The sequence below is a fragment of the Castor canadensis genome, chromosome 1, assembly GCF_047511655.1.
Source record: "Castor canadensis chromosome 1, mCasCan1.hap1v2, whole genome shotgun sequence".
In the NCBI taxonomy this organism is placed as follows: Eukaryota; Metazoa; Chordata; class Mammalia; order Rodentia; family Castoridae; genus Castor; species Castor canadensis.
Window position 1 is genome coordinate 174,625,563 of NC_133386.1, and position 13,484 is coordinate 174,639,046.

Genomic DNA, 13,484 nt, shown 5'->3' on the forward strand with positions numbered 1-13,484 from the left:
CTCTTTGTTGCATAAAATCTGGACTTTGTGTGCAAAATTAAACATGTAAAAATTATTTTCTGTAATGTCTTATTTCCTTATTTTTGTACTTCATCTACTTGTGAACCGTCCTAGACAAGGACATCACTTTTACATATGGCATCCTATCAGTATTTGTATTGAGAACTTTAGATAGTTCTTCATACATAGTAGATACAAAATCTGTACTGGATTAATGGATGATTTCATAAATAAAAATTAATCCAGTATAATATAATGTATACTGTAAGTTAAATTTCATGGCACTTTTAGATTTCTTAAATGTGTATTTATTAAGGATATATTTTATAGCAGGTTTTATTCACACTGATATTAGAACACAATGAAAAATAAATCCTTGCTTACAATAAATGTACACTATAATGGAGGTGAAATAAAAATTCAAAAAGTTAAAAAAAATCAGTTAAAAACCTTTCATACAATGATGTATATTGGATGGAATTTAACACATTATCTGAAGACTTTAAGTTTGCTGGTCTGTTGTCTGTCCTATCAAGTCATAATAGGCTTTCTGTACCTTCAATCATTTTATGCTTAGGGAAATCCAGTAGAAATGGATAATTTTTAGTTATTTTCTCAGTAGTAAAAAAGTCTTAAATGATAAATAACAATAATGCTACATAAAAACTATTCTAAAATTATAAAAGCACAGTTTAATTTTTCATATATTCATACAAATGTATCAATGGCAGCTAGTAGTAGGCCTAGTAGGGGGATTGTTTTTTCAGGGTCTGTGAATAGTTGTAGGTCCCATGAGTTGGAGTAAGTTAAAAATCATGCTATTGATAGGATGAATCCAATATCTCCGATTCGGTTGTATAGGATTGCTTGTAGTGCAGAGGTGTTGGCGTCGGTGCGTCTGTATCATCATCCAATGACGAGAAATGATATGATGCCCACTCCTTCCCACCCAATGAAGAGTTGAAATAGGTTATTTTCTGTGACTAGGATTAGTATAGTGATGAGGAAAAATAGTAGGTATGTAAGAAATTGGTTGATGTTGGAATCAGAGTGTATATATCATAGGGAGAATTCTATGATTGATCATGTTACGAATAGGGCTACTGGCACGAATAGTAGTGAAAATAGTCTAGTTTGAGGCTGAGTGAGAGTTCTGTGGTATGGACGGTGAGCCAGTGTCGATTGGATACAATGGTTTCGTTACCTAGGTGGAGGAATATGATTATGGGAATTATGCTGGTGATGAATGCTAGTTTAATGAGGTTTTAGTATATTCAGGATAATTTTTGTTTTTGTAAAAGTCTGTCAGGGATATTAAGATGGGGTATATGAGGATGATAAATATTATGATTGTGGATGAAGTTAATACATTTATTACTTTTATTTGGAGTTGCACCAATTTTTTGTAGGTGATGCAGTCTCCTGGAAAACACCATCCAAATGTCCATAAGGTGAACCACATCCCCAAAGCAACCAGATAATGGAATGTCATTTGCCAAGTTGAGGACACCCGGGGAAATGAACATTCTCCTTATTGCATTATCATTATTGATGTAGGTGCTCCTTCTCCCTGATATGATAATTTGCTGAAAGACGCTTCTGCCTGTGGTCCTTGATAATCTTTTCACTTTCCCATATTTATAACACTGCATCAACATCCTTCATGTGTCTCCTCTGCATACTAATCCATTATTATGCCCCTCAATCCCCCAGAGCCCATTTCACTTGATTTAGGTTTTATTAGTCAGGAATAGAGTAAAGAGGGAGAATTAGGTCTTGCAAGATCCATCTGTCAGAAAAATCAGCCAGCTGTGATTGATTAATAGAAGAATGCATTTGATTGTGCAGTGCAAAACCCAGTTGCAATGTTTAATACAATTCTGTCAGCAAAACCTTCTCAGCTGACAATCTTTATGGAACAACCATCTGCTTTTGAGGATTACAAATACTTTATCAAAATATTTATGACATGTTTCCTCTGAAAGATGATATCTTATCCTTTTCAATAGATTAATGCCTTGAGGGTAACTGCAAAGCTTAGTAGAGAGGAAAAACTTAGCTTTAAAATTTATCTTAGTCAAAAGCAAATCAATGCCCATCTTTCCCTACTTTCATAAAGTTATTCAATTAATGTCAATGGGAGTTGGTTTTATTTTTACTCATAGTCTTAAAGTCAGGTTGAATTAAGAAATAGTTTATATTTAAATTTCTAATTTGTGGTTCAGTTGTTCCTCACTTTTATCTATTATGTGTGCCTATGTAAAATATATGAAATTAATGAGCAATTCTAAAGGAAAACATGGAAATTAGAAGATTTTTTAATTTGGTGGGGAATATATTAGTAGACTTAGAAATAGAATTATTTTCCTTTTCTAAAGAAATATTATATAAATTTCATTTCTCTTTTTAAAAATTTGCAGTATAGCTCAGGGAAGAGAAACTGCTTCAAGCTAAACATTTGTTTGTCTTTGGCCTGTGACCAATTTTTTAGATGACATTAAAAGAAGAATATTTTGATAATTATAACAAAATCATAGAAGAATTTCATTGTGGGTCCTAGAACCTTATGGACAGTGAACTAAATATATCAATATGTTCAATGTGCTTCGCCACAATGTCTTACTCAGAACTTGTGTTACAGATTCAACTTTTTCTTACTATATGGCATTAAAAAAAGCACCTGAACTTAAAAAGCAGTCATATTAGTTGATTTTTTTCCCCTAATATAAATTGTTACTTTATTTTGGAAAACGGTCATAAACTAAGAAACAATGTCCTTTATTACGGTTCAGATTTCTGCTTTAAATCACTGGAAAAAGTTTTAATTCAAATTCTTGCTGTTTTATGCTTTTTAGTTTCTCCTTATCTGTTACACAGATTAACTCTGAAAATAAATTTTTTTTTGATTCTATGAGAGCACTTTGAAGTTTAAAGCAATAGTCTGTTTTATTTTCGAAGTAAAATATCAGTTCTATATTACGACCACATTTTAGCAGAGGACGGGTGCAATCAATACTATATATAAATTCACAATTTGTTAGGAAAACATGTCCAACAAGAGCTGGGAGTGTAGCTCAGGGGCAGTGTTCTCTCTGACCATGTGTATGGCCTTGAGTTTGGCCACCAGCAACACACACACACACACACACACACACACACACACACACACACGCACACAGACATACACACTCTCATCAAGAAAATAAGACTATTGAGTTGATATAGCATGCAGCATAGTGATACAGCCTGTATGTATCATGGATTCAATTTTGAATTTGGTTGGAATAATAACTCTCCTATAATAGTATTCTGAGTTGGATAAATCTGCTAACTTTGCTGAGACTTCGTATTACCAAGGGATGATTAGTATTGTGCCTATAGTGTTGAGGCTGGAATTCAAAGAGAAAATAGAGATCACTTTTACAAAGACACCAGCAGAGTGACTGGCGCGTGAAATCCCAATCAATATGACTTCCCTATCTTCATGGTGTAAGTAAATGTGGTCACTGTTATAAAGGAGTTAGTAAGAAAGAGATATAGAAGCAAAGAAGGTTAATTATATTACAGAAAACTGCAAGGTTGTAATTTATACGTTATAATTTCAATGTGTGTAGTTCTGAAAACATGAGTAAAGATGGATTTATATCTAAAGTCCTGTCCAGTTTTGTTTGACCTCCATAAATATCTATTTCTTTTCAATTTTTTTCACAAATGCTTCTACTATATTCTTAAGACAGTTCCAGTTTTAGAAAAAAAAGAAGGGCCTAATAAGTAAATGAAATTTAAATCTGAAGGAATAAAATTGCAATTGATTAGAAATGAGAATGAAGCTGAATATTATTCTGAGTGATTGAAGTTAAATTCAGTTAATATAATGTAGGACATGTTTTCCTCTGACATTACAATGGCTGGATAATTAAGTTCAAAAACATAAAAGAAGAAATATCAAATCTTAAGCAAGAATTTTAACGCATTTAAAAATTAATGTGGCACATAATGTGCTGATGGGAAAATGGAAAAATGTTTACCAGCTCATGGTTCAAACAAGAGCAAATAATTTAAATTAGTATAAATTCAGGTATATAATAAAAACTTGATACAGTCTAAATAATCAAAAAATCAGATCTCTATCACTATCATTTCTTTTCCAAGACTTCTATAATGTTCATCATAACCAAATAAAAATGTTGGAGGTATCCAGTGGGAAAACCCTACACCTAATCTCTCATGATATGAATGGGAGCCACCATACCTGTACAGTCTTTTTTTTATGTCCATCTAAACCATGTTCACTTCTTTTCATCTAATGTTGCAGTTTCCTTGTGGCCACTCCTTCATTCCTTGGAAATTTTATTACAGAAAAATAAGATGATTTTTCTCTTTACTATTTTTCTTAGTTGTATCTGGAAAAATAAGCAACCATTAACAAAACAGGCTTTTATCATTAGTTAATGAGAAAATACAGTCAGTATCCCCCACAGCACAAAGATAATGTATAAGATTTCCCCTTCCTGATAAATCTTTTGACAGACACAGTAGAACCACAGATGGAAGATAAAGAAACTTATTTTTTAGCAATTGGAAGAAAATTAATGAAGACCCCTTGCACTGGCCCTTGGTCATCTCTGAAAGTTACATGAATACGTTAGAATCTCAGATTCCATGAATTGTAGAATGGACCAATTATCAACAGTTCTGGGAAATAACACCATTTTATGACTTAAAAAGTTCATTTTTTATTGCCATTAAGCTGATACTGTGGGTAACTTGAAAATGCAAAAGCATTAAAAAGAAAATAAATTTTAATTAATTCAAAACATTATTCATGTTAAGAAGATAATAGGTAGCCAAATAAGAATAAACAGATTAACAGAATGAAGTTCTGAAGAAAATAATACAATTTGAAGATAATCAATTTAGAGTTTCAGTTTACAGGGCTATGATGACATGGTTCCCAAGTGATGCCTCTGAAGTGGGAGTGTTGATGGAGAAAACGACAAAGAAGTGACCTCCATGGTCCAACATCAGGAATAGGCAAGTAGGGGGTGTCTTGTCTAGCAGTGAGCTAGCTGAAGAAACCTCAGGACTAAGAAGGAAGGAGTAACCAATGAGTAAGAAAAAGCAGAGTTTGTCATCAATGGATCCTTGGAACATTTGACAACTTAGGCCAATTGTGTCAAAAGTTACAAAGAAATATAATACAATATGAACTAGGTTCCACTTGTGAGAGCATGAATGTTTGTCTTCCTATGCCTGACTTACTTCACTAAACTGCATGTCATTCAGATCCATCAGCATTATACAAATGATAGGATTCCTATATTTATGAATCAAAATATTTCATAAAAAATATAAAATATTATGCATCTATAAAAAGGAGAAAAAGTAGAACAAAACTAGATAACAACTGAAAAATGGCCACTTTATAACTAAGTACTTTTTAATTATTATATATTTCTTCATTGCTAAACTTTAAATTTGTAACTCTATTTCTCTATTGAAAATAAAGCTGCAAGGATTCTATATTGGAGCAGTAGATTTATATTTATACTAATTGGGACTATTTCGGTAATGCACAATCGATTATAGTTTAAAGACAGTAATATTCTGCTGCAGAAATATTGGTGAATAAGTCCAATGAGATTTACAAAAGATAAGTGAGCTCTACATAAATCAACTGATAACATTGTAATGAGGAATATAGCAGAAGCTCTGACTTTGAACCTACATAATGACAGTTAATACTTTAAGATCTATCAGTTTTTCCACATTTTCTAAAAAGTCAATGTGCATCCAAATCAATTTAATAAGAGAATTTTTATGGAAATTGATGAACTAATTTAAAATTCAGTTTGGGCTGACTATAATATCTGAGAATATTCAACATTTCAAAAAAGAGGCACAATATGGGGACAATTTTCTCATCAAATATTAAAATGTACTAGAAAGAGTAATAATTAAAACAGTGTCTTATTCCATGAACAGATAAAAGATACCCCCAAACACTCCAGACCTATGTATTAATGAAAATACAATATAAGTAAATTGGAAGGAACATTTAATAAATTGTGTTGGAACAATCACTAAACAATTAGATGAGAGAAGATATTTATACCTCTCGCCACATCATAGATGTGCCTGCACACTTATACATAAACATATCCACAGACATAAATCACTAGGCTCAGAAAATCCCTTAAAATTGATACAAAATTCAAAGTAGCATATTTTAAACTCTGCTTCAGGAAGGAATTTGTAAACAAACACCAAAACAAGGATTCTTAAATGCAAGAGGAAAATGAGAAATTAATAGAAGATATAAAATGCTAATATTAATGCAAGAAGGTATGAGGGATATAAATAAATAAATGAAACATAATAAGTGCCACAATGTACTCTACCCAGCACAACATTAAAGGAAAAAGATCTCATAATCAATGACTACACAAAATGTTACAATGTATTAAATAAACTATCAAACTCTTCTCAGTCAACTTTTGATGTGATCCTAACTGTGCACACATGTATGTAAATGGTAAAATGATACCTGTTGAAACTATTCCAGGAATGGGAGGAAGTGGGGTAAAAGAGAATGATGAAGGGAGTGAATCCAAATATTATAGATTTGATATATTGGATGAACATTTGTAAATGCCACAATGTACCTACACCCAGGACAACAATTAAAAAAAGAAACTGAAGTTTACACATTATATGATGACTTGATGGTATAAAATGGTAGTACTAAGTGAAAGAATTAAGCACAATTAGATATTACTCAATAGACTTTGTTTAAAATGACATTTCAATATCAAAACTCAAAATAAGGCAGGTGTTGTGGTTCACATCTATAATCTCAGCACTCAAGAGGGGCTGTTGCAGGAGACTTTGATGCCATTAAGGACTACTTTACAAATTCCAGGCCAAACTAGGTTCCATTGTGAGAGTCTGTCTAAAAAAACTGATAACATCCTGCTTACCTTAAGTAAACATTATAACAAACATATTTTAAAATTTTCAAAGTAAGAAGTTATGTGATGATTTCAATACAATTTGTATTTTAATACAGCACAAATAAATAGAAGCATACATTAAATGAAAAGAATGATTTCCTGGGTTCAGAAAAAAATAACAGAAGCAGTAATATAATTTATAAAGAGGGTACCCTAGCAGATAAATAGAGAGGCCTTAAATAAATATTTATAAGTATGTCAAATAATGAAAGATGGATGACTAGAATTTTTCCCTCAATTATCTTACTTATAGATTTAACGTTTTAAAAAATTACAGTCACATAATTCTAATGTTTTTGAGTAGTTTCATTAGCAGAAATTAAAACAGGCATATTTAAATTATTTAATTAGACTAATTTATTTAATTTATATTAAATAATATTTATATTGGCCAGTCCTGTACACATAAAAATATGTCTATTTGTGTGGAAATAGCTTATATAAGGTCCACAGGACTGGAAGTGAGATGAAACACTTTAGACCATGCATAACATTTTACTAAATTTTAACGATATATTCAAAATAGAATTTTATTCTCCAATTGGCAATATCTAAAAAATAAAGAAAAATCTAGAAAATTATAATTACTATGTGATGGTTAATGAAAATATTTTTGCATGGGAGAGGTTCCTGGAATGGAACCAATAGTGTGTCAATACATGAAAAAATGCTTGGTCACTGTAGCCCAATGGGGCCGATTTTAAGGGACTGCTTTAGCTTGGCAGATCCTGTGACGTCATTGGGGATTTTAATAGATAGAATCCATTTTCAGTATACCTGCTCACTGACCAATGCAGTTTTCTGCCTGTCCTTTATAATAAGTAACTCAAGAGCCCTAAATAAATTTCTGGCAATACCAAATTCAACTTAAGTCTTATTTAGAGTATTTTAAATAGAATCTCCTAGCATCAACTATTTCATGTGCATCTGTTTGTGTAGATTGTGTGTCTGCATTGTGTGTGTATTTTTAGGGTCTAATATATTATCTAAAACAACGATATGCCACTGTCAACTTTCCCATAATTTTAAAAGCCTTTCAGTTCATAACATTTAGAGATAAAACTCAGAGTTTGAGTCTATTTTTTTTTCTATTTTTATATCACTGTGGATTTGATATATGAAGGACAACATTAGATTAAGATATGTTAATTGTCAGATAGTTTTGAATTTCTGAAGTTTTTGAGCTTCTAATCCATTTAGCAGTCTTTTAAAAAATTATTGGTCATTCATAATAAAGGCTATACATGACAAATTTATAGTCAACATCATATCAAATGAGGGAAAAACTGAAACCATTTTCCCTAAAGTCAAGAAAGAGACAAGAGTACCCATTCTCCCCACTCTTATTCAATATAACTTTGAAATTCCTAGCCAGACCAATAAAACAGGTGGAAGAAATTTTTTAAAAAGATATTTAATAGGGAAGGAAGAAGATGAATTATCTCTATTTGCAGATGATATGATATTATATCTAAAAACTCAATCAAAAATTCTCACAAATCATAAACACTTTCAGCAAAGTAGCAGGATACAAAATCAATATACAAAATTCGGTAGCTTTTCTTCCATATACCAACTTTGAACAGACTGAGAAAGAAGTCAGAAAAACAATTCTGTTCACAGTAGCCCCCCCCCAAATAAAATTGGAGTAAATTAAACAAAGGAAGTGAAAGAATTTTCAATGAAAACTATAAATCATGGAGGATAGAAATTGAAGAAGACATCAGAAGATGGAAAGATCTCCCTTGCTCAAGGATTAGCAGAATCAATTTTGTGAAAATGGCTATAGTACCAAGAGCAATCTGATTGTTCAATGTAATCCCCATCAAAATTCCAATGACATTCTTCACAGAGATAGGAAAATGAATCCAAAAGTTTATATTGAAGCACAAAGAACCTTGAATAACCAAAACAATCCTGAGGGAAAAAAATGACACTAGAGGTATCACCATACCTGATTTCAAATTATCCTACAAGCCTTAGCAATAAAACCACCATGGTACCACTCTCTCTCTCTCTCTCTCTTTCTGTCTTACATACACACACACAGAAAAAGACATGAAGACCAATGGAACAGAGTAGATGACTCAGATATAAATCCAGGCACCTAAAGTCATCTAATTTTGACAAAGAATCTTAAAACATATGTTGAAGAAAAGATATCCTCTTCAAGAAATGCTGTGGGAAAATTGGATATCCACATGTAGAAAATTGAAACTAGATTCAACTAGATCTCACCTTGCAGTAATATCAATTCAAAGTGGAACAAAGACCTTAAATGTAATAACTGAAACTTTGAACCTTCTATAAAAAAGAATAGGGAAAGAACTGGGACATACAGGCAGAAGCAATGACTTACTTAATAGAGCTCCAATCCCTCAATAAATATGAGATAAGGTAGACAAATGGGACTACATCAAACTAAAAATTTTCTGTACAGCAATGGAAACAGTCACTAGATTGAAGAGACAGCCTACAGAATGAGAGAAAAATCTTTGCCAGCCACATATTTGAAAAGGAATTAAAAACCAGAATTTACAGGGATCTCAAAAACTAAACCCCCAAAGGAACAGGCAAACAAAAAGTAAATAGGCAAATGAAATAAACAGAAATTTTCAAAGGAAAATGTACAAATTGCCAATAAACACATGAAGAAATACTTAATATTCCTAGCTACAAAGGAAATGAAAATCAAAGTGACATTGAGATTTTACCTCACTCCAGTCAGAATGGTTATCATCAAGAACACAAACAGCAATAAATATTGGCGAAGATGTGGAACAAAGGAAACATTGTACATTGTTTATTGGAATGTAAATTAGTGCAAACACTATGGAAAGCATTATGGAGGTTTCTTCAAAAAATAAAAATAGAACTACCATTGATCCAGCAATACCATTCCTGGGCATATATCGAAAGCAATGTAAATGGAGATATGATAGGGACACTTGCACACCCATGTTTTCGTAGCATTATTCACAATAAACAACCTATGGAAATGACCCAGATGTTCCACAACTGATCAGTAGATTAAGAAAATGTGATATATATATATGCATATATATGTATATCTATATACACATATATATATTTATGAATATCTATGTCTACATATGTATACACACACACAATGGAGTTTTACACAGTGAAAGTAATAGAGAGAGTATGAATTAAGTACAATATATTCATGGCTGAAATACCATGGGTGAAGCCACTTTGAATAATGAACATACACATAAGAATGAAAGACTGTAATGTAAAAGGCACAGTTCCAGAGTGAGTACTAGTGGGAGGGAGAGAGTAAACGGAGAGGGTAGAGGAGGGTGATGTACTTTATATATATGTATGAAAATAGAACAATGAAACCTGTTGAAATATTTTAAGTAGGAGGGAGGAGAATGATGGAAGGGATGAATCTAACCAAGGTACATTATGAACATACATGGAAATGTGAAAATGAACTCCCCAGTACAACTAATATGTGCTTATAAGATGTTTTAAAAATATTTTTGGTTTTCTATTCATGCATTTGATATTTTTTTGCTTTTGGGTTTTTCTTTGTGTTGATTAATAATATTTTCTGAAAGTTCTGAAGCTTCAGATACTCATACATTGTAAAGGAAATGATATTCTAACAGTAGTGATTCACAAGAAAATGAATATATCATTTCTGCCACACACACTTGAATTCAATTTTTTTTCCTAATAAGCAACATTCTCCTTTCAAATAATCACTCTAAGGTTTAGGACAAGACAGACTCACTACCTAAAATTACCAATTTCAAAGGAATACATACAAAAAAATAAATATACAAACACTTTGAGAGAAAGTTTTATATATTTTTTCAAATCTAAACAATACTTTACAGTATTTTCTAGCAATCACACTCTTAAATATTTACACAAATGAATTGAAAACTTACAACACTATAAAAACTTTCACACAAATGTTCATAGCCTTGGATATGTATAAGTGAATATGATCCTGCTATACCACTCTCAAGTAATTACTAAAAAAACCAAAAATAAACAGAAAATAAGGCTATGAATGCAAAAGGAGGAATTTTTCATTGGTGGGGTCATCCTGGTGGTGGGAGGAGGGAAATGGAGAAGGTGACAGGAATTGCATATTATAGAATTACTTTATATACATGTGTGAAAAGAGCATATTGAAACCCACCAAAACCTGAAAAAGAATAGGAGAGAAGGGAGGGTGATCCTGAAACACTGACACCATTACAGGAAAACATGGGAAAAACACACAAAGATATAGGCATTGCTAACACTGTTTTGAATAGGACTGCAATTGCCAGGAAATAAGCATAAGAATTGACAAATGGGATTGCATCAAACTGAAAACCTCTTGTAGCAAAAGAATTGATTACCTGCCAGGCACTGGTGGCTAACACCTCAAATCCTAACTACTCAGGAAGTAGAGATCTGAAGGATAGTAGTTTGAAGCTAGCCAGGGTAAATAGTTCATGAAACCCTATCTTGAAAAAACTCATCACAATAACACCACCAAAAAAAACAAAGGCTGGTGGAGTGGGCTCAAGGTGTAGGCCCTGAGTTCAAGCTCCAGTACTGAGAATAAAAAAGATTACCAGAATCGAGAGTCAATCTATAGAATGATAGAATATCTCAAGCTATTTGCCAGATGAAGGATTAGTACCCAGAATATATAAAGAGGTAAAAAAATTAAACAACAAATGAGTGGATAATGAAAATGTGGTACGTATGTGTAATGTAGGATTATTCATCCACACAGAATAATGATGTTATGTCATTTGCAGGAAAATGGACGGAACTGGAGATCATGATGTTAAGTAAAATAAGCCGGACTGAAAAAGACAAATATTGAATGTTCTCTTTTTTGTATGTAGAAACTAGACTAAAAAAAGACCAGAAAGACGTGTATAAAACAAGGGATTGTTTATGAGAGAAAGGCAAGAGGAGAGGATGATGGGAGGGTAAATAAGATCAAACAATTTTACACACTGGTATGAAAAGAAAATAATAGAACCTGTTGAATTCATTTTTAAAAGGAGGGAAGAGGAATAAGAAAGAGCACTAGAGTAGGTAAATTTGATTAAAGTACATTATATGCATGCATGGAAATGTGATTAATCCTCTTTGTGTCACTAATACACACTGATAAAAAGATATTAAAATATAGTAAATGAGAGTTGTGACCAGGTAGATGGACCATGCATTCAATCAAATAAATTAATTGCCTAAACTGGACAAGGTCATAAAGAAGAGTTAAAATGCCTCATGAACAGATGGTAAGTCCATATAATTTGATAAAATATGAGCTCTTAGAAACTCAGGAAATAACTGGGAGAAAAAATAGAACTAACAGAAAAATAAGGTTGAAATTGGAGAAGAACAAGGCAGAACAAATAGAAGAGGTTAGATGGCATCTTATACACATACACACACACACACAAACAGGATATTCCAGAAAGAAAACATATAGAAGAAACACCATATGAAAATAGCACACAAAAATAAAATAAAAGATTAATTCAATACGTAAATTCAAAATACAATCTTTAAATGAATAGCTAGTCTGATCAAATATTGATCCAGAATGGACTGTGTTAAAATAAATTCTAGAATTTCAAGAGTTAAATTGGGAAAAGATTAGGCTGGCTGCCAACTTTTTCAAAATACCATAATAATGTGTACAACTACATAACTGTCAGAAAAACAGAACCTATTACAGAGCAAAAAATTTAAAATTGCTTATATGAGTACTTTCTTAAGAATTTAATAAATTTGGACATCCAAGGTATAAAATAAAAATAAAGGTAAAAGGTTTCAACTTCCAAAATATCCCTTTAATATTAGAAAAATACTAAAAATATGAGAAGTACAGTAATAAAATAGTCTATTATCCAAATATTTAGAAATCATGTATCTAAAAATGAAGGAAGTCTCAATAAGGTAAGATCAAAGAAAACATCATTTCTTCATTTTTGCTAGGCTCGAATGACAAGAGCCTATTAAAGCTAACAATATAACTGTGATATTTTCATATCTAAAAGAATAAAAATAATATAACATGAAAGTCATTATATGCTCTGTAGAGGTATATGAGGACTAAGAAATATATTAATTGATTATTGGAACATGAAAGAATGGATATTAATGGATAAATAAAACATTATAATTTATTTAACTTTTTATAGAATTAGATGATGAAATTGGTCTACACAGTGAGTATCTTTTAAAGTTATGATTTAGTCAGCTATAAATTGACTCTCCCACAATGTATGCTAACAAAACCACTGTTGGAAATAAAGGGCATGTTTTCTTATGAACTATTCCAAGATCTTAAGGCCAAAAATTCATTAAAAAGCTTTAATTTTCTAAGTGTTTGTATCTACTCTCCTCTAATGCAGGGTGTAAAGGATATGGCTTTCAAATTCCTGTCACATTTTGCAACAGTTGAATTTCATCATACAT